The sequence below is a fragment of the Dendropsophus ebraccatus genome, chromosome 2 (genome assembly GCF_027789765.1).
Source record: "Dendropsophus ebraccatus isolate aDenEbr1 chromosome 2, aDenEbr1.pat, whole genome shotgun sequence".
Taxonomy (NCBI): Eukaryota; Metazoa; Chordata; class Amphibia; order Anura; family Hylidae; genus Dendropsophus; species Dendropsophus ebraccatus.
Window position 1 is genome coordinate 18,380,825 of NC_091455.1, and position 20,923 is coordinate 18,401,747.

Genomic DNA, 20,923 nt, shown 5'->3' on the forward strand with positions numbered 1-20,923 from the left:
AGTGTTAAGTGAAACTGGCTCAGTTGCCTCTAGCAACCAATCAGATTCCACCTTTCATTTTCCAAAGAGTCTATGAGGAATGAAAAGTGGAATCTGATTGGTTGCTAGGGGCATCTGGGCCAGTGTCACTTTACACCATGTTTGATAAATCTCCCCCTTTAATTATAAAAATATTCATGAGACTTGTCCCCTTTAAATGTTCCCCCTTTTCTCCCGCAGTGTCCTGGTCTTTCAGCTCATATGACCTAGCGATGATTCATGAGATGATTTTCCTCACCTGTTGGAGAACATAAGGTCAGGTTCACTGAGGAAGCTGATAAGATGGCCGCCCATTATCACACATCACACCGGCCGCGCTTTCAAGTGAAAATAAACAAAATAACCAACCTAGTATGTCATACAGTATGTAGAGCAGATAAGATTAGCAGCCGCCCGGTCATACAATGGAGGTGTATGCACTTACGGCCACCAAACAACATTTTGGCAGCAGAAGACACATCGGTATCATACCGCAAAGCAATACAATGCACAATGTGTTTCAATTCCATAATAACTATACCCTGCAGGGGCGTAGCTAATGTCTCCTGGGCCCTGGTGCGAGAGGCCAACTTGGGCCCCCCCCCCCCTCCTTTCACGACCAAGTGATGCTATTGGTGTGTGTATATATATATATATATATATATATATATATATATACACACACACCAAGACAGATATTACCAATAACACCAGCATATTGGAAGAGAAAGTATTATCACCGTACATATTACTGCCATACTGTTACTGACCAAATCCTGTATACTGAGACCTATATTACCAGTAATACCAGTATATAGGAAGGAAACATTACTGCCACACCACAACCACTACCATCACCACCATATTGTTACTGACCAAATCCAGTATACTAAATCACCTCATCCAGTCATATAGAGGTGGCCCCAGCTCTACACAGGCTCTATACACCATATACATTACAGTGCAGATATATCAGGTGACTCACAGGGGGACGTCTTCTCTGATCGGAGTTCTTCCCTTTTCATCTTCTTCTCCATTTGCCCTGGGCCGTTATAAGAACTTCTCCGAGCCACGCATCCACAGAATCTGCCAGACAGACATATTAGTCTCCTCACTCTGGCACCATCCTCATCTATATACATACTGCACATTTGTATTGGCCCCTTTACACCCTCATTTAGTGTGACCCCCTAATAATATATGCCCCCCTCTGTGTATTCCCTCTCCCCCTATGTTGCCCCCCCCAAATAGATGGCCCCTCTCCCCCCATGTTGCCCTCCTTATAGATGGCCCCCTCTCCCCCACCCTCCCTTATAGATGGCCTCCTCTCCCCCCTCCATATAGATGGCCCCCTTTACCCCCTCCCTTATAGATGGCCCCCTCTCTCCTCACCCTCCCTTATGGATGGCCCCCTCTCCCCCCACCCTCCCTTATAGATGGCCCCCTCTCCCCCCCTCCCTTATAGATGGTCCCCTTCCCCCCCCTCCCTTATAGATGGTCCCCTTCCCCCCCCTCCCTTATAGATGGTCCCCTTCACCCCCTCCCTTATAGATGGTCCCCTTCACCCCCCCTCCCTTATAGATGGTCCCCTTCACCCCCCCTCCCTTATAGATGGTCCCCTTCACCCCCCCTGCCTTATAGATGGTCCCCTTCACCCCCCCTCCCTTATAGATGGTCCCCTTCACCCCCCCCTCCCTTATAGATGGCCCCCTCTCCCCCCCCCCTCCCTTATAGATGGTCCCCTTCACCCCCCCTCCCTTATAGATGGTCCCCTTCACCCCCCCCCCTCCCTTATAGATGGTCCCCTTCACCCCCCCTCCCTTATAGATGGCCCCCTTCACCCCCCCATCTCCCTTATAGATGGTCCCCTTCACCCCCCCCCCTCCTCCCTTATAGATGGTCCCCTTCACCCCCCCTCCTCCCTTATAGATGGTCCCCTTCACCCCCCCCCCTCCTCCCTTATAGATGGTCCCCTTCACACACCCCCCCCTCCTCCCTTATAGATGGTCCCCTTTCCCCCCACCCTCACAGATGCCCCCCTCTTTCCCCCCACCCTGCAGGCTGATAAAAAACAAAACAAAACTTAACTCACCTGACAACACGCTCCCACGTTGATCCTCACTCCTTCGGTCTGTCCCCGGCTGCTGCGCGGCTGCCGGGGGTGTCGCGTCTTATCCCCGGCAGCGCGCGCATCCCAGAGCTCCCTGCGCGCCGGAACCGGAAGTCAGGGCCCAAGGCGCGCAGGGAGCTCTGGGATGCGTGCGCTGCCGGGGATAAGACGCGACATCCCCGGCAGCTGCGCAGCAGCCGGGGGAAGACAGAGTCGGACTCTTGTGACCGCAAGCAAAACAATGCTTGCGGTCACAAGAGTGATTGAAACGGAGGGCCTTGCGGGGCCCCCCTTTGTGGCGGGCCCGGTCGCGGCGGAGACCCCCGCGACCACGGTGGCTACGCCACTGATACCCTGTACTAAAACGCACAATCATAACAACAATGATGTCATCTGGAATAAAAAAAATTGATTGGCTGGGGTTTTTAATTCAGACTCCTGTCCGAAAATTGAGTCCCTACTCCTGTACACAGGGCATTCAACATTACCTCTTATCTCTGGCACATATTGGCTGTGGCCCGCAATATACAGTACATCTCCTTACTCAGTGTAGAGGAGCAGGGACTACTATCATTGACAGGTGTCCCTGCTCCTGTACCTTGCAATTAGCCTGAAATAAATCCCAAGGAATTGAAATCAAACCAGTATTTTTGGTGAAATTCAGAGAATAATTGGCTTGGAACTCTTCTGCTCACCTATACTTTTTGGCCCACTTAAAGTTTGGCCTCAATTCACAATGAAGTAGCAGGCCCCAACTAGTTAAGGGTCAAATTAAGGATCGGATTGCTCTCTTATACGCATATGAGTGTGCTGACCCTTCTCTCCCAAAACAAAAAAGGATTGATCCTGTTGAATCTGATGATGTCTGTAGATGTCTGATGATTGCTTATTCTTCTCTCCCTATTGTGTGTGGCTGAACCAGCAGGCACGAGGATGGGGAGGAAAGTCAGAATGCTGTTGCCGCGGGTATCTGTGAGGTGTTGTTGCAGCTAGGTGGGTGTAGGGTCACTTGGGCACTTGCCATGGTGGCCAGGAGTGGTGCTGGAACACCCTCCCCCCCCCACACACACACGTGGGCACTGCGCTTGAAAAAGAGGATAGCCCAAGTGTAAGGTGTAGGTGCAGGTGCGGCAACACAAAAATAGCACTTACAAGTTAGAAACAGTACAGGTTCAGGTGCAGGTGACAGAGGTGGATATTAGGTAGGAGTAGCTTGAAGGGAGACTAGGGACCGTCTTGGGGTCCTTGTCCAGGTAGCAATGTACTCTGCCAGGGGTGAGTTTAGTAGACTGGTGGAAGAGAGTGAAGAATACTCGTACTCACGTGTAAATAGTTTACTATCTGACCACCTTCTGCCCAACGAGTGCCAAGTTGGGTAGCACAAGCCCCAGGCCTTAGCATACTTTCCAAGGCTTTTCAGAAGAATCGTGCCTGGTCTGAAAGATACCTCAGCAGTTGCTTTTTGTCTTGCTGGGGGCCAGTCCCTAGCTCACCCATAGCCTTCCTTCAGCTGTGCTCACAGAAAAGACTTACACATAAGACAGAGAGTGACACCTAGTGGGGAAACACACAACAGCACTTTCATCCACTTCTAGTGTGATACCTGACAGAGACACTTTACCCAGGTGGAATAAGACTTAGTGGACCATCAGTAACAAGACGAAGAGCAAGCATCAGCTGAACAAGCTAATGACACCACAAGCCACCAAATACTTAACCTACTCCTCATTTCGGACTTTTCTCCAACATCCTACTTATTACCGATCTGTTCTCTTATTTAGAAGATTGGGGTTTGGACCATTCTGGTACCAAGTCTCAGATTGTAGATTGGGCTTAGGATCCCTTCTGGTACCAAGAGTCAGATAGCAGAAAGTGTAACTTTTGGCGCCCCCTATATTTCTGTCACTGTATGCTACTATGGTTCATAAAGGACATGGTCAGCTATGGCCCCATCAATAGAACCAGATGGGATGGTTCCTGGTTTCAGTCCTCTTCATAAACCTTTGACAATGGCTATGTTTCCTTAAGGTAGAAGACATTGATTAAAGTCTAAAGTTCATCTCCACATCTTTACAGCTTCTAATAAATACTGTACACTCTCACGTGAAGCATTTGCCTTCCTGTTCCCATATACATTCATAAACATTGAAATCGTTGCGACTCATTGTACGTCACAGTATCTTGTTAAGAGCAGATTGTGCCAGGTGAATGGATATCACATTGTGTTTGCCTTGTGACCTACATTCAATGTATCATAAAGCTGAGAATATGGACAACAAAGCCCTTTGATGGAAAGATCTGTTCTGTGGGATTACTGTACACCACGCAATTCTTGGAATGTGCAACCTTGAGGACTTTTATAGTCCTAGCCGTTTCATCTCCGCCGCCAGGCGTTAAGACATTCACAACTTATTCACAAATACACGTTACATTATCTCTGGCCCTATTATACTGTGTAACAGGTGGAGGAGATAAATCTGCCAATTCAAGGAACCTGATAGAAAACTTTATTGCTGGAGTATGCCGGAAACTTTATTAGTGAGTTACCTGTAAATGGAGTCCATGTAATTACCGATCCTACCTGGAAATACACGTTGTACTGTAACAGTCACAGAACAATATGGTGGGAGGTGGACAGTGATCCTGGAGAAGGTGGAGGTATAACTTGGTATAAACCCAATAGAAATCCAATAGCTGTCTACCCCCCAAGATGCTGGCGGACTCGGCTGGAGGTGGCTTTATTTCCCCTAGAACAAAAGGCTTGGGCAAGTAAAATTCAACATGCCTGATCCTTCTCTCCCTGGAACCGCTGTTGAGCCAGGAGGTCCTCATGTCGGATGGTTAGCCAGTCTCATCACAAGGTTTGGTTAACACATGTCCAGTTTAGACCCCAGGACCCTGGTGGGACTGATACTTCTACCCCCATAGATAAACTTCTGGGGTCTTAAAGGGGTTATATAGATTGGTAATTTACCTCTGTTTAAAAATTGCTAATCTTCCAGGACTTATCAGCTACTGTATATTCTTCTGTAAGTGGTGTATTTTTTTCCGGTACCTTTGTCCATGTCAGGAACTGTCCAGAGCAGGAGAGGTTTTCTATGGGGATTTGCTACTGCTCTGGACAGTTCCTGACATGGACAGAGGTGGCAGCAGAGAGCACTGTGTCAGACTGGAATGAATATGCCACTTCCTGCAGGACATACAGCAGCTGATAAGTACTGGAAGACTACTGGATATTATACAATAGAAGTAAATTACAAATCTATATACCTTTCTGACACCAGTTGATTTGAAATATTTTTTGTTGTTGTTGTTGCTGGAGTACCCCTTTAAGGCAGAGCCAGACACTATTTTCTTGTGCTGTCTCTGGAGCACTGGTGCTGTCCTGTTATGAAGCTAGTTATGTCTCATTGACATTACTAGTTTTGCTTTACTGTAGCTTTCTGAGTTATGCAGGGACCTTAAAAGGGTTATCCAGCGCTACAAAGACATGGCCACTTACTTCCAGAGACAGCCCCACTCTTGTCTCCAGCTTGAGTGGGGTTTTACTGCTCAGTTCCATTGAAGTTAATGGAGCTTAATTGCAAACGTCTCCCTCTGACAGTTTTCATGGCCAGAATATCTTTAACAACGTAGACGTCGTCTGAGACGGCTTGTGGAACAGAGAACGGAGACTGATCGGAGACCCGGTTGAGGACCACAGGCTTCAAGAGGGAGACATGGAAGGCGTTCGGAATCCGCATAGTAGGGGGCAGGTGGAGTTTGTAGGTGACAGGGTTTATGCGTTTCAGCACCGAAAAAGGACCAAGGAATCGGGGACCCAACTTGTAGCTGGGAATCTTGAGTCGAACATATTTGGCCGAGAGCCAGACTTTGTCACCTGGACGAAAATTTGTGGCAGGTCTCCTCTTCTTATCAGCCTGGTCCTTCATGCGTTCTGAGGCTTTGAGTAAGGACTGTCGAGTTTGTTCCCAGATCGACTGCAGGTCAGATAACAGCTCCTCCACGGCTGGGACCCCAGAGGATGGAGAGAGAGGCAGAGGAGGACGAGGATAATGCCCGTAGACCACATAGAAAGGGGACTTGCCTGTGGAACTCGAGTCCAGATGGTTATAGGAGAATTCCGCCCATGGAAGGAGGTCGGACCAGTTGTCTTGGCGGCTGGACACAAAATGCCGTAGGTAGTTACCCAGGATCTGATTGACTCTCTCCACTTGCCCGTTAGACTGGGGATGGTAGGCTGATGAGAAGTCCAGCTTTACTTGGAGCTGCGAGCAGAGGGCACGCCAAAACTTAGAGACAAATTGAGAGCCTCGGTCGGACACAATGTGAAGAGGAAGTCCATGCAGGCGGAAGATGTGTCGGAAGAACAACTGAGCCAGACGAGGAGCAGAGGGTAGGCCAGGAAGAGCCACGAAGTGAGCCATTTTAGAGAAGCGGTCCGTCACCACCCAAATAACAGTATTGCCCGCAGATGGTGGTAGGTCGGTGATGAAATCCATCCCAATGTGGTGCCAGGGATGGTCCGGGACTGGCAAGGGCAAAAGTAGGCCGGCAGGTCTTTGACGGGGAGACTTATTCCTGGCACAGACTGCACAGGAAGCCACAAAATCCTTGACATCCTGGAGGAGATTGGGCCACCAGTAGTGACGGGAGATCAATTGCCCAGTCTTTTGAGTTCCTGGATGCCCGGCCACCAAAGAGGAATGCCCCCACTTCAAGATGCGTTTACGGAGCGCGGGGCGCACATAAGTCTTCCCGGGGGGCAGTCTCTGCAAAGCAGAAGTAGCAACTGGTACTAGGCGGTCGGGAGGTATTATGTGACGAGGAGATTCCTCTTGCCCCATGACATCGGATGCTCGGGATAATGCATCGGCCTTTAGGTTCCTCTCGGCTGGACGAAAATGGATGGTAAAGTTGAACCGAGAGAAGAAGAGAGACCACCTGGCCTGCCGGGGATTGAGGCGTTGAGCCGACTGGAGGAAGAGGAGGTTCTTGTGGTCCGTGTAGATGTTAACGGGGTGTTTAGCCCCCTCTAGTAGATGACGCCACTCCTCCAGTGCCAACTTAATGGCCAGGAGTTCACGGTCCCCAATAGTATAGTTCCTCTCGGCAGGGGAGAAAGTCCTAGAAAAGAACCAGCAGGTTCTGGTCTTGCCTGCTGTGTCCCTTTGCGAGAGAACGGCTCCTGCGCCCACAGAAGAAGCATCGACCTCGAGAGAAAACGGCCTGGAGACATCCGGGCGGACTAGGGCAGGAGCAGAGGCAAAGGCAGACTTGAGGCTATTGAAGGCTTGTTCGGCCTCTGGAGGCCAACGTCTGGGGTCCGCCTTCTTTTTAGTGAGAGCCACGATGGGTGCGACCAGGGTAGAAAAGTGAGGGATGAATTGCCGATAATAGTTGGCGAATCCAAGGAAACGCTGGATTGCTCTAAGTCCCACAGGGCGTGGCCATTGGAGGACAGCTGAGAGCTTGGCAGGATCCATTTGTAGACCCTGGTCGGAGACGATATAGCCAAGAAATGGAAGACTGCGCTGATGGAAAACACACTTCTCAAGCTTGGCGTATAAATGGTTGGCCCGTAGTCTTCGGAGGACCTGACGCACTTGTGCCACATGAGTCTGCTGATCCGGGGAGAAGACCAAAATGTCGTCCAAATAGACAATGACGCAGACATAGAGGAGGTCTCGGAAGATGTCGTTCACGAATTCCTGGAAGACCGCTGGGGCATTACATAGGCCGAATGGCATGACCAGGTATTCGTAGTGCCCATCACTGGTGTTGAAAGCGGTCTTCCATTCGTCTCCTTTACGAATACGGATCAAGTTATACGCTCCCCTGAGATCCAGCTTGGAGAAGATCCTAGCTCCACGAAGACGGTCGAATAGTTCAGGAATAAGTGGAAGAGGATAGCGGTTCTTAACAGTCACCTTATTCAAGCCCCGGTAGTCTATGCATGGGCGAAGGGAACCGTCCTTCTTCTGGACAAAGAAGAATCCTGCGCCAGCGGGAGACGTGGATTTACGAATGAAGCCCTTTTGTAAGTTCTCCCGGATGTAGGAGGACATGGCTTCAGTCTCGGGCACAGAGAGAGGGTATACCCGACCACGTGGAGGAGATGCCCCGGGAAGAAGGTCTATAGGGCAATCATAGGCCCGATGAGGTGGTAGAGAGTCCGCCTCCTTGGCCAAGAAAACATCACCGAAATCTTGGTAGTCCTCTGGTAGACCGGCCAGAGGCTTGACATAAGCAGGAGACCTCGTAGAGCACTTGGGTTGAGGAGATCTCAGACACCGGTTATGACAGTCCTGGCCCCAGCTGAGAACCTCCCCAGTTCTCCAGTCCAGCTTAGGGGTATGAAATTGCAGCCAAGGAAGGCCCAGCAGGATGTTAGAGGAGGAATGGCTCAAGACATAGAAGGAGATCCTCTCCTGATGTAAGGCGCCCACCCGGAGGGCTAGGGGTGCCGTCTGGCAGTGCACAGTTTCGGTAAGAATCTCCCCCGTAACCGAAGAGATAGACCGGGGTTGGGCTAGCTGGATCACGGGTAGCCGCCATCTTTGGACCAAAGAAGCAGAGATGAAACTGCCAGCAGAGCCAGAGTCGATGAGGGCAGAAGTCTGGAAAACTTGCCCTGAAGGTGTCTGGATGGAGACGGGTATAGTCAACCTTGGAGAGGTGGCATTCACACCTAGGGAGGCCTCTCCCACCGGACCTAGGTGCGAGCGTTTCCCGGACGCTGAGGACGTTGGGGACATCTCTGCCGGTAGTGATCTGCACCACCGCAATAGAGACAGAGATTCAGCTCCATGCGGCGGGCTCTCTCATCAGTCGTCAGGCGAGCTCGTTCCACCTGCATAGGGACTTCTGGAGGCGACTGGAGTATGGGAGCAACGGGACTCTGGAACACCGGTGCCAGCCGAGGAAGGCGACGGGGCAGGCTCAGTCGTCGTTCCTGCCTGACCTCCTCCTCTCTCTCGGAAAACCGGTTGTCGACTCTGGTAGCCAGTAAGATAAGATCGTTTAGAGAAGGAGGAAGATCGCGGGCGGAGAGTACGTCTTTCACTCGGCTGGATAGACCCTTCTTGAAGGTGGCTATTAGGGCGGCCTCGTTCCAGTCCAATTCAGCTGCCAGGGTGCGGAACTGGATGGCGTAGTCACCGAGAGAGGAGCTCCCTTGAGAGAGGTTGAGAAGAGCAGTCTCGGCTGAGGTGGTACGGGCAGGTTCCTCAAAGACGGAGCGAAACTCGGCCAGGAAGGCCCGGAGATTGGCAGCAACAGGATCATCACGGTCCCACAGTGGCGTGGCCCAGGCCAGAGCTCTACCCTCCAATAGGCTGATGATAAAGGCCACTTTAGAGCGCTCGGTGGGAAACTGACTACTTAACAGTTCAATATGCATTGTGCATTGAGTCAGGAATCCCCTGCACAACTTGGGATCACCTCCATATTTATTCGGGAGGGCCAATCGAAGTCCCGAGGTGGTTGCAGGTGGTGGTGGGCGCTGGCCTGTAGTATGCTGCTGTAGGGCGGCAGTCAATTGCTGGATTTGCTGCGACTGCTGCTGGATCTGTTGAGCCTGTTGAGCGACCACTCTGGCGACGTCACGGAGATCAGGCACCTCGCCGGGATCCATGGTTGGAGCCTACTGTAACGCCCGGAGTAGTGGATCCACTGGACCGGCACCAGCGATGGCACAAACCTCACCAGGGAGTGGAGTCTAAGGGGCCGCTGGTTTTCACCAGAGCCCGCCGCAAAGCGGGATGGACTTGCTGCGGCAGACGACCCCCAGGTCGCTACCCCTGGCTTGGTTGCTGGTGACGGCAGGCGAGGCGTGACAGGAGCAGGTACTGGCAGTGGCGTGTAAGCGTACCGCAGGTGACAGGCTGAACACAGGAACAGCAGAGAGACGGGAAGCAGGAACCAGGGACTAGGAGTAGGGACTGGGTAGCGGACAGGAGTCAGGAACAAGGACTAGGGACCAGGTAGCGGACAGGTATCAGGAACAACAGGGAGCTGGGCCAAACGCTATGGGAAGCATGTAGAGGCTCCAACACAGGGGACAGGGCATGCTGGGATTTATAGGGAGTGATTGGGTGCAACTACCAATTAGGGGCGGACTGGCCCTTTAAATCTGAGACAGCCGGCGCGCGCGCGCCCTAGGAGGCGGGGACGCGCGCGCCGGCCGGCACAGACGGAAGAAGGAGCGGGACGAGGTGAGGCGCCCCCCGGGGCCGAACAGACCGCAGCGCCGGGTCCCTGCACCAGGACCCCGGCAGCTGCCTGAGCTGGATGGCGGTTGCGGCGGCGTCCCGGAGCACGGGACGCCGCCGCGGCCATGACACACTCTGAACCCATATGAGTGTTCTGCAGCCTCTGAGGCCCATATCATGTAGAAAGTGGGTCCAGAATAGCGGCTACAGCCATTAACATGAAGGGCAGACAACATTTCCGTTTTTCCTAGGACAATCGTGAGAACCTAGCAGCAAACCCGCCAAATCCCACCCAAAAGTAGTCAAGAAACAATTTACAGTGGTTTTAAAGGGGCAGATCACAAAAAAAGGTTTTCTTTTAAATCAGCTGGTGACACAAAGTGCCAGAGATTTGTAATTTACTTCTATTAAAAAAAAAATCCAGTCCTTAAAGGGGTTGTTCAGCAATAAATAAAAAATTCTTTCATATTAACCAGTGTCACAAAGTGCCAGAGATTTGTAATTTACTTCTATTGAAAAATCTCCAGTCTTCAAGTACTTATCAGCTGCTGTATGTCCTGCAGGAAGTGGTGTATTCTTTCCAGTCTGACACAGTGCTCTCTGCTGCCACCTCTGTCAATGTCAGGAACTGTCCAGAGCAGGAGCAAATCCCCATCGGAAACCTCTCCTGCTCTGGACAATTCCTGACATGGACAGAGGTGGCAGCAGAGAGCACTTTGTCAGACTGGAAAGAATACACCACTTCCTGCAGGACATCCAGCAGCTGATAAGTACTTGAAGACTGGAGATTTTTCAATAGAAGTAAATTACAAATCTCTGGCACTTTGTGACACTGGTTAATATGAAAGAATTTTTTATTTATTGCTGAACAACCCCTTTAAGGACTGGGCTTAATGTCCTGACTTAGCCATTTGAAAGTATACAAAATTGTCATACAAGTTTATAAAAATAGTTCTAAATCCAATCGATTACCATTAAAATAACTGGAGAGGACAGAACTAGGACGTTACAGCGTCTTGCATTGCAGACTTTTTCATATATATATATATGTATATAGCAGCCGCTACTTTGTCATCTTCGTCCCATGAGGCACAACCCTAATGTAAAATCAATTAGAACTTTAATTAAAGAGAAAAATAATTTCCCATTGTAACAGATCATTAGGAAGACCTTCAGCCGCCATGATGAAAAATCTCTGCAAGTAACCAACGTGATAGACAGCGGCCACGTGCATTTAATAATAGTCTCTACTACTAGAAGTGACTGCACAGGATGGCCGCAAACTAGCCCAAACCGTCTGGTCTCCAGGGCAGAGTCGAGGACAAGACGAGCAGGGGACACAATCAGGTTTGCCTGTCGTAGGCTTCTATTCTCGTGGTTAGGCTGAGAGGCCATGTGCCTGAATGAGGAGTTACAATGATGAAAGGTACAATAGTGGTAAAAGGAAGAGGTTGGTGGGATTCGTCTGGCGCAAACACCCCTTTTGGAACACCGGTCACGTTCCCCTGTTCCTTCTCTGAATGAAGAGAATTCCTGGCACTGGTGTAAAGTCAAATTCAGGCTTTTATTTGATGCAACGCGTTTCGAGGGTGCAATCCCCTCTTCATCAGGCATCTGAAGCAACTTACAAATCTGTATAGTTTTCTGACACCTGCCATCATGGAAGCAGCCAGAAATTCTACACTAGTCCATAAGTCGACATTGACCTGTCAATGGTTTATGGACAATCCAAAACATCTAAGAAGTTCTACATAGTTGAGGAAAGTTTTGGGCTCGAAGATTTGGCCAAAATTTTGTGGTGGAACCCGAACTGAGCAGATCATGCAAGGTGGGCCCAAACTCCACAGGACTGAAGAAACATTGAGAGGTTGTCCGACCTTGAAGATTTTAGGTGGGTGCTTGGATTTGGGGCAGAAGCCTTGAGAACAATGACTACTTATCACTTTCCACCCCCCATACACTTTCACAGCTGTATCACCCTACGTGTTTCTATCACTTTAGCTGGAGACACAACCATTATCACCCACCACCACCACATCCTGTTGATTTCACATTACACCCAACAGAAAGCCACACCGGGTGATTTCAGATTCCAGGTAAAGTGTGACAAGAAGGTGCCATGTACCTAAACCTGCAACCGCCCTCCAGTGAGTACAAGATGTGTCTTCCATTATTCATACAGTGTTGCATTCATTATCTATGCTGAAGATAAATCATAGCCAAACCGGTGCCGGATAGGCAATGATGGATGCCCCTCCCAGGAATCGGCCAGGCCACACTCTGCTATAGTTATAGAAAGGGTTTCAGTAAATGCAGGAAGTGCTCCCAAGGTTCTGCCCCCAGTGCCTCTTGTCTACCCCAGTGCCTCTTGTCTACCCCAGTGCCTCTTGTCTACCCCAGTGCATCTTTCCCACCCCAATGCATTTTGTCTACTCCAGTGCCTCTTGTCTACCCCCAGTACCTCTTGTCTACCCCCAGTGCCTCTTGTCTACCCCCAGTGCCTCTTGTCTACCCCCAGTGCCTCTTGTCTACTCCAGTGCCTCTTGTCTACTCCAGTGGCTCTTGTCTACCCCCAGTGCCTCTTGTCTACCCCCAGTGCCTCTTGTCTACCCCCAGTGCCTCTTGTCTACTCCAGTGCCTCTTGTCTACCCCAGTGCCTCTTGTCTACCCCCAGTGCCTCTTGTCTACCCCAGTGCCTTGTCTACTCCTAGTGCCTCTTGTCTACCCCTAGTGCCTCTTGTCTACTCCAGTGCCTCTTGTCTACCCCCAGTGCCTCTTGTCTACTCCAGTGCCTCTTGTCTACCCCAGTGCCTCTTGTCTACTCCCAGTGCCTCTTGTCTACCCCCAGTGCCTCGTCTGCCCCAGTGCCTCTTGTCTACCCCATTGCCTCTTGTCTGCCCCCAGTGTCCTTTGTCTTCCCCCAGTGCCCATTTTCTGCCCCATTGCCTCTTGTCTGTCCCCAGTGCATCATTTCTGCCCCAGTGCCTCTTGTCTGCTCCTAGGGTCTCTTCCTGCCCCCAGTGCTTCTTGTCTGCGCCCAGTGCCTCTCTTCTATCTCTAGTGCCCCTCTTCTGCTCTCAGTACACCTTATCTGTATCGCCAGTGCTCCTTGTCTGCCCCAGTGCTCCTTTTTTTGCCCCTTGTCTGCCACAGTTCATTCTTGAGCTGAAGATTGAGTGCCCTGAGAATGTCTGGCTACTAGGAGTAGAACACTCTTCCTGATAAAGCCAATGAGAATATTTGTAATGGCCCGACTGTCAGACAGTCCCTGTCCTTATGATCTGTTAGCCTACTTATAAATTACATGGAGTCCCTGACACAGTGCAATATGTCATAGATACATCAAAAATATTGATCGGTCGGGTTGTTCAGACCCCCAGTGATCAATAGAGTAATCAGGGAGAAGCATTCAGCTAAGCACTTCTATCTGGGAATATTCCTTTATGGTGCGTTCACACCTACAGGATCTGCAGCTGATTTTCTGCAGCAGATTTCATTTAAATAACTGAACACAACATCAAATCTGCTGCAGATCCTGTAGGTGTGAACGCACCCTTAAGTGACATTTTAGCTCCGCTACATCAGACAGAGAAATATCAACTGAGTAAAGGGTTAAAGACTTTGTTAAGATTAACGTAAGAGAAAGTCTCTTATGAAATATGAATTATACTAGATGTTTGCCGTCTTTCATTCAAACATTGCAAAGCATTCTGAACATGATATTTGAAGTGTCTCCATTGATTACACTAAACCCTCTTACTATTGTCAGGCATGTGACATCAAGTATTATAGGTGGGTGGAGGAGCACCGGCTTCTTATTACACTCTAGGCTATTGTTTTATATGTTCAAGCTGACAATCAGTGTATAGAGAATGATAATAAAAATAATCACAATAATCATATAGACACTAAGAGACCAAGGTTATGTAACCTCTCTAGGCTGTACAGGAGATGATAATCTTGTATACAGGGGCAGTATTATAGTAGTTATATTCTTGTATATAGAAGCAGTATTATAGTAGTTATATTCTTGTATATAGGGGCATTATTATAGTAGTTATATTCCTGTATATAGGAGTCAGTATTATAGTAGTTATGTTCTTGTATATAGGAGCAGTATTATAGTAGTTATATTCTTGTACATAGGAGCAGTATTATAGTAGTTATATTCTTGTATATAGGAGCAGTATTATAGTAGTTATGTTCTTGTATATAGGAGCAGTATTATAGTAGTTATATTCCTGTATATAGGAGGCAGTATTATAGTAGTTATATTCTTGAATATAGGAGCAGTAATATAGTAGTTATATTCTTGTATATAGAAGCAGTATTATAGTAGTTATATTCTTGTATATAGTAGCAGTATTATAGTAGGTATATTCTTGTATATAGGAGCAGTATTATAGTAGTTAAATTGTTGTATATAGGAGCAGTATTATAGTAGTATAGTATAGTAGTAGTGCTTGCCCACGTTTAGCGGGGATTGTGGTCACTGACCGGCACAGTGATGTTTTTTGGTTAGGGACTCATGTGTATCAGAAGACCTGCACGTGGTACATGAGGCAATATGGTTTGGCCAAATTATATACTAACTTCTGATATTGGTTTTAAATGTAGCTGAATAAGCTTTCGTGTCAGCCATGGGTGCGATGTGCAGCCATTTCTGTCTTTTTGGCTTGTGCATATTTTATGTATTTTGTCCCTTTTTTCATTGTGGCTAGCACTTGTGCTTTGTAAGACCCATGTGATCCAAATTAGCAGGAAGCACCTGTGTACATAAGGGGAGGATCTCCTAGTATTCTCCCATTCTACCTGCAAAGGAATGGAGACAGGTAAGAGCTTGTTCACACTTGTGCTGCTTGGCGTCCACTTTTTCCGCCGGTGGCGCCTGCGGGGTCTGGGGGGCCCTTTAGGGTCTGGTCCTGTGACAATGGGGTTGTTAGGGACTCATGTGTATCAGAAGACCTGCACGTGGTACATGAGGCAATATGGTTTGGCCAAATTATATACTAACTTCTGATGTTGGTTTTAAATGTAGCTGAATAAGCTTTCGTGTCAGCCATGGGTGCGATGTGCAGCTGCGATGCCCTGGCCCCTGGGGGCCACTTCCGCAGTGCTGGTGTTATGAGCGGGCAATGACCGGGGCAGCTGCAGGGGTTATACTTGTCACGGTATAGGCCTGAGGGCAGCACAGCTGTAGGGCCGGTCTGTGGAATCTGCGGGTGATGATGGGCATGCGATTCTTCGCTGCACCTAGTCAGGGCACCAGTTAGTAGACACCAATGCCAGGGTTCAGTAACAGCGGTTTTATTAAAGTTGAAGTAACTTGTAGTAACGAGTTCCTCCGGTTGCAACCGGGTATATAGCAGACTTAGACAGTTAGTGCAGGAGTGATGCTGCATAGGCTGCGGAGATACGTGCCGGATGTTGGGAGTAGTAGTATGAGAAGAAACTAGCGTTGCTGGGTGGACAAACTTGCGAGTAATACTTGCTGTGGGTACTCGTAGAGATGAGAGAGATATCCGCACGACACCCAGATGAGAGAGAAGATGACTCCGGACACTTGTATAGGCAGGCAGCCGTTTACTGGAACGCAGCAGCAGAATCAGTCACTCTTCTTATGGTGAAAAGGCTGCAGAGACGCTTCTGTCCCCTTCTGAGGGAGAGGACAGAGCAACACACCCTCCTTGCTTGAAAGCAGGGGCTGAACTCCCTTGTCAGCAGGAAGTGGGAAGTCACATGGTTGCTCCTGGCCAGAGCTAGTCGGCCATTGGAGGAACCATGGTTACAGGGCACTGGCACGTGATCCACAGCCTTGCATACCACTGTACAAGGTAATAATAATACACAGGAATATATATATATATATACCAAGATATACATGAGAATACACATAACCAGGGAATATCAGGGGGAAAACTAGCAGCAGTTGCAGTGTGCACAGGACTGCACATAGACCCAAAGCAACCAAAAACCATAATTAATAAGCATAGCTGCCAGGAATAAAGACACAGACATCGATTTAACTTTTGCTGGGTGGTGATCGGCCACAGCTTTTAATTATTTCTCAAACCAAACCAATAACCGGGCACGTAGTGCCGAACTCTTAGACCGAGGGGTGTAAAGGGGTATGCCGGACGACAGACTCCTGCCGTGCAAGTCCGCCTTACTAACCCAACACGCCTGCTTAGCAGGTAATTTCCGCCAGCTGTGACTTCAGTATAATAACAAAAAGAAAGCACAAAAAGAAACAAAACACCATGACAAACCAAGATCAAAAGGGAGGGCGGGTGGGCAAACCGGCTGCAGGTCAGTCCTGTGGAGACTGAGGGCAGGAAGAGGAAGTTCAGGTTCCTAAAGGCAGAGGGAGGGGTTAGAGCAAGGAGGGAATCCAGCCTATTGGCCACAGAGCTCATAGGAAACACCCAGGAGCTGTGTCTGAGAGGGGTGTGGGGAGGAGTTACAGCCTCACAGGAACTGTTAACCCTTTCCTGGCAGCTGCTGACGATCAGGTTTTAGGAGGAAATAGAGGAGAGTGCATGTGCAGTCAGTATGCACCCTCCATATCCAGTCAGGTGCCTTCCATTACCAGAACCAGCATGGACTAAGTGATAGAAATGAGCACAATAGGAGTAGTAGTCCTTGCGTTCTGGGACACTGCACAGCCATTTCTGTCTTTTTGGCTTGTGCATATTATAGTAGTTATATTCTTGTATATAGGAGCAGTATTATAGTAGTTATATTCTTGTATATAGGAGCAGTATTATAGTAGGTATATTCTTGTATATAGTAGCAGTATTATAGTAGTTATATTCTTGTATATAGGGGCAGTATTATAGTAGTTATATTCCTGTATATAGGGGGCAGTATATAGTAGTTATATTCCTGTATATAGGGAGAAGTATTATAGTAGTTATATTCTTGTATATAGGAGCAGTATTATAGTAGTTATATTCCTGTATATAGGAGCAGTATTATAGTAGTTATATTCTTGTATATAGGAGCAGTAATATAGTAGTTATATTCTTGTATTTAGGAGCAGTATTATAGTAGGTATATTCTTGTATATAGTAGCAGTATTATAGTAGGTATATTCTTGTATATAGTAGCAGTATTATAGTAGTTATATTCTTGTATATAGGAGCAGTATTATAGTAGTTATATTCTTGTATATAGGAGCAGTATTATAGTAGGTATATTCTTGTATATAGGAGCAGTATTATAGTAGCTATATTCTTGTATATAGGAGCAGTATTATAGTAGTTATATTCTTGTATATAGGAGGCAGTATTATAGTAGGTATATTCTTGTATATAGGAGCAGTATTATATTAGTTATGTTCTTGTATATAGGAGCAGTATTATAGTAGTTGTATTCTTGTATATAGGAGCAGTATTATAGTAGTTATATTCTTGTATATAGGGAGCAGTATTATAGTAGTTATGCAATACAGGAGAGAAAAGAGTGCTGCACCTCACACCTATGGCTGACACTAGTACCTCTCGGCTGCATAAAAAACATCAGAATTTTGTGTATGAATTGATCAAGGCACACTGCCCCATGTACCGTGTGCAGGTATCTGATAAACATGGTAGTATATTCCTGTATATAGGAGACAGTATTATAGTAGTTATATTCCTGTATATAGGAGCAGTATTATTGTAGTTATATTCCCGTTTGGATGACACTGAGTACATAGTCTATGAGGACGTATGTTCCTTAATGATTTGAATCACACATTTTATTCAAGAACAGTACATCCTTGAGACAATATTACTCCAGTAAAGCAGCCAAGTCGGTGTCATTGATGAGAGATAGAAGCTGACAGATCTTCTTAGAGACTCTATTTTCTCCTGCTCAGTGCAGCATTTTTTTGCTATCACGTAAAAATAATGTTTAATCTCTTTATTTGAAAGGAACGGATGAGAAGTTTTTTAAGTGGCGTTCATCGAAATTCAAGCAGTTAGTGATGAGCTTTTATGTTATATGAAACTAAATACCTAAGGCAAAAATCAGGATATTAAAGTCTACATTCACCCATTACCTTAAATTCAAATATAACCTTAATATCTCTCCTCACCCCGATGTCAGTCAGAGGGGTCCAGGAAGCTGGGATGTGGGGGCGGTGTGGAGCTTAAAGGAAAAGTGCTGCTTACTTTTTTTTCTTTATTAGAGCTAAATATTAAAACTTTTTTTCTTATTTATTATTGATTTTGTACATTATCATAGTGGCAGCCATCTTGCTTGAGCTTTTTTATAACAGTATTGTGTGACATTCTTTACAGCAAGCCCCATGGACATAGACAACAATGGACAATAGCTGTCCCACTGACATGAATGAGCATACTCTGTGACCTTTAAAAGGGTCATTCCACAAGGAGGGGGAGGCTGAGCTGTGAGCTTCATTCTCTGTCTTCTCTATATACTGGTCTTACTTAGCACTTTAAGGCTATACAGGTAAGTTTACAACCTCTTTCTTATAATCACAGTCAGAACAGGAAGTCTCAATTTAGTTTTAGGCCTAGTGGTGAGAATGAGAACTGCAAGATGTTAGGATTATTCTACAATATACATCGTAAAATGAAAAATTTGAAAAATCACCAAAAATTCTTTTAAAAAAATGTTGAATGTAATATAACAGACACTGCAGTTGAACCCATGTGTGGGGCAAATGATGCGATACAGATGTAGCCAGCGCTAATCAGGTTCCCCTGGTGTGATCTCTTTGGCACAGCCACATCTGTTCCACTCAGATTGCCGTAGAGCGGTATATGTGACCACATTTCCAGTTGTTTCCATAGTAGTTTCTGTGTTTCCCTACACTACCAGAGTAGAGCACCATGGGAAGTCTGTACAGAAGTCCCCTGCTCCACTTATAAAACAGTAAGCCAGCAAGGCATTAAGCATCCCTGGCTTACTGTTAATAGAAACTTAGAAGATTGCCGGCAGAAAACGACCAACTGGTCCATCTAGTGCATTGTTTTAGTATTTTCCTTTCTTATTACCTTAGGATAGATATATGTATATCCCAGGCAGGTTTATATTCTGTTATTGTAGATTTATCTACCACATCTGTTGGCAGTTTGTTGCAAGCATCTACTACTCTTTCAGTGAAGTAATATTTTCTCACTTTGCTTCAGATCTTTCCCTCAACATATTAAAAGGTTTCGATCATGTCCCCCTTTTCTCTTCTTTTCTCCAGACAATCTTTAAGTCTTTTCTCTTCGGTTTTATGGCTTACACCCGCCACCTTTTTGTGCACCCGTTCTATTTCCTCAATAGTTTTTTTGTAGGTGAGGTCCCCGGGACTGGACCCAGTATTCCAGATGTGATGTCACTCGAGCTTTATACAGCGGTGTCACAATCTCCCTCTTCCTATTGGTTATACCTCTAGCTACACAGCCCAGCATAACATTATATATACAGCCTAGCATACCATCATATATATGTATATATACAGCCCAGCATACCATTATATATATATATATATATATATATATATACAGCCCAGCATTTCATTATATATACAGCCCAGCATACCATTACATATATACAGCCCAGCATACCATTATATATATACAGCCCAGCATACCATTATATATACAGCCCAGCATACCATTATATATATATATATATATATATATATATATATATATACAGCCCAACATACCATTATATATACAGCCCAGCATACCATTACATATACAGCCCAGCATACCATTATATATATACAGCCCAGCATACCATTATATATACAGCCCAGCATACCATTATATATATATATATATATATACAGCCCAACATACCATTATATATACAGCCCAGCATACCATTACATATACAGCCCAGCATACCATTATATATATACAGCCCAGCATACCATTACATATACAGCCCAGCATACCATTATATATATATATAGCCCAGCATACCATTATATATATATATATATATATATATATATATATATATATATATATATAGGAAAAATGATAGAATTGAACGGCACTATGTTGACTTAAAGTCAAATGGCTTCCAGCCAATGGGTGCATGTCCTTGGTAGTCGACCCCCGACTCCACAGAGTATAGACCATTATATATACAGCCCAACATACCATTATATATACAGCCCAGCATACCATTACATATACAGCCCAGCATACCATTACATATATACAGCCCAGCATACCATTATATATATATACAGCCCAGCATACCATTATATATACAGCCCAGCATACCATTATATATATATATATATACAGCCCAGCAAACCATTATATATACAGCCCAGCATACCATTATATATACAGCCCAGCATACCATTACATATACAGCCCAGCATACCATTATATATATATATATATATATATATATATAGCCCAGCATACCAATATATATATATATATATATATATATATATATATATACAGCCCAGCATACCATTATATATACAGCCTTGTTGCACTGCACGGTTATGCTTACTACTTTTTTTAATAGAAGTGAATTACAAATCTCTGGCACTTTATGGCACCAGTTGATTTGAAGGAAAAAAATTTTTTTAAGTATCATTTTGGTATTG

At 46.5% G+C, this 20,923-nt stretch overlaps 1 long non-coding RNA gene across 1 annotated transcript in view; it reads left to right on the top strand.

The window, feature by feature from the left end:
- The first annotated feature begins 15,837 nt into the window (after positions 1-15,837).
- LOC138784302 (uncharacterized) overlaps positions 15,838-20,923 on the top strand; it is a 46,999-nt gene continuing 41,913 nt past the window's right edge. Inside the window, exons 1-2 of the long non-coding RNA XR_011361809.1 lie at positions 15,838-16,175; positions 18,627-18,798. This is a non-coding gene — a long non-coding RNA (uncharacterized lncRNA). The remainder of the gene's footprint in view (positions 16,176-18,626; positions 18,799-20,923) is intronic.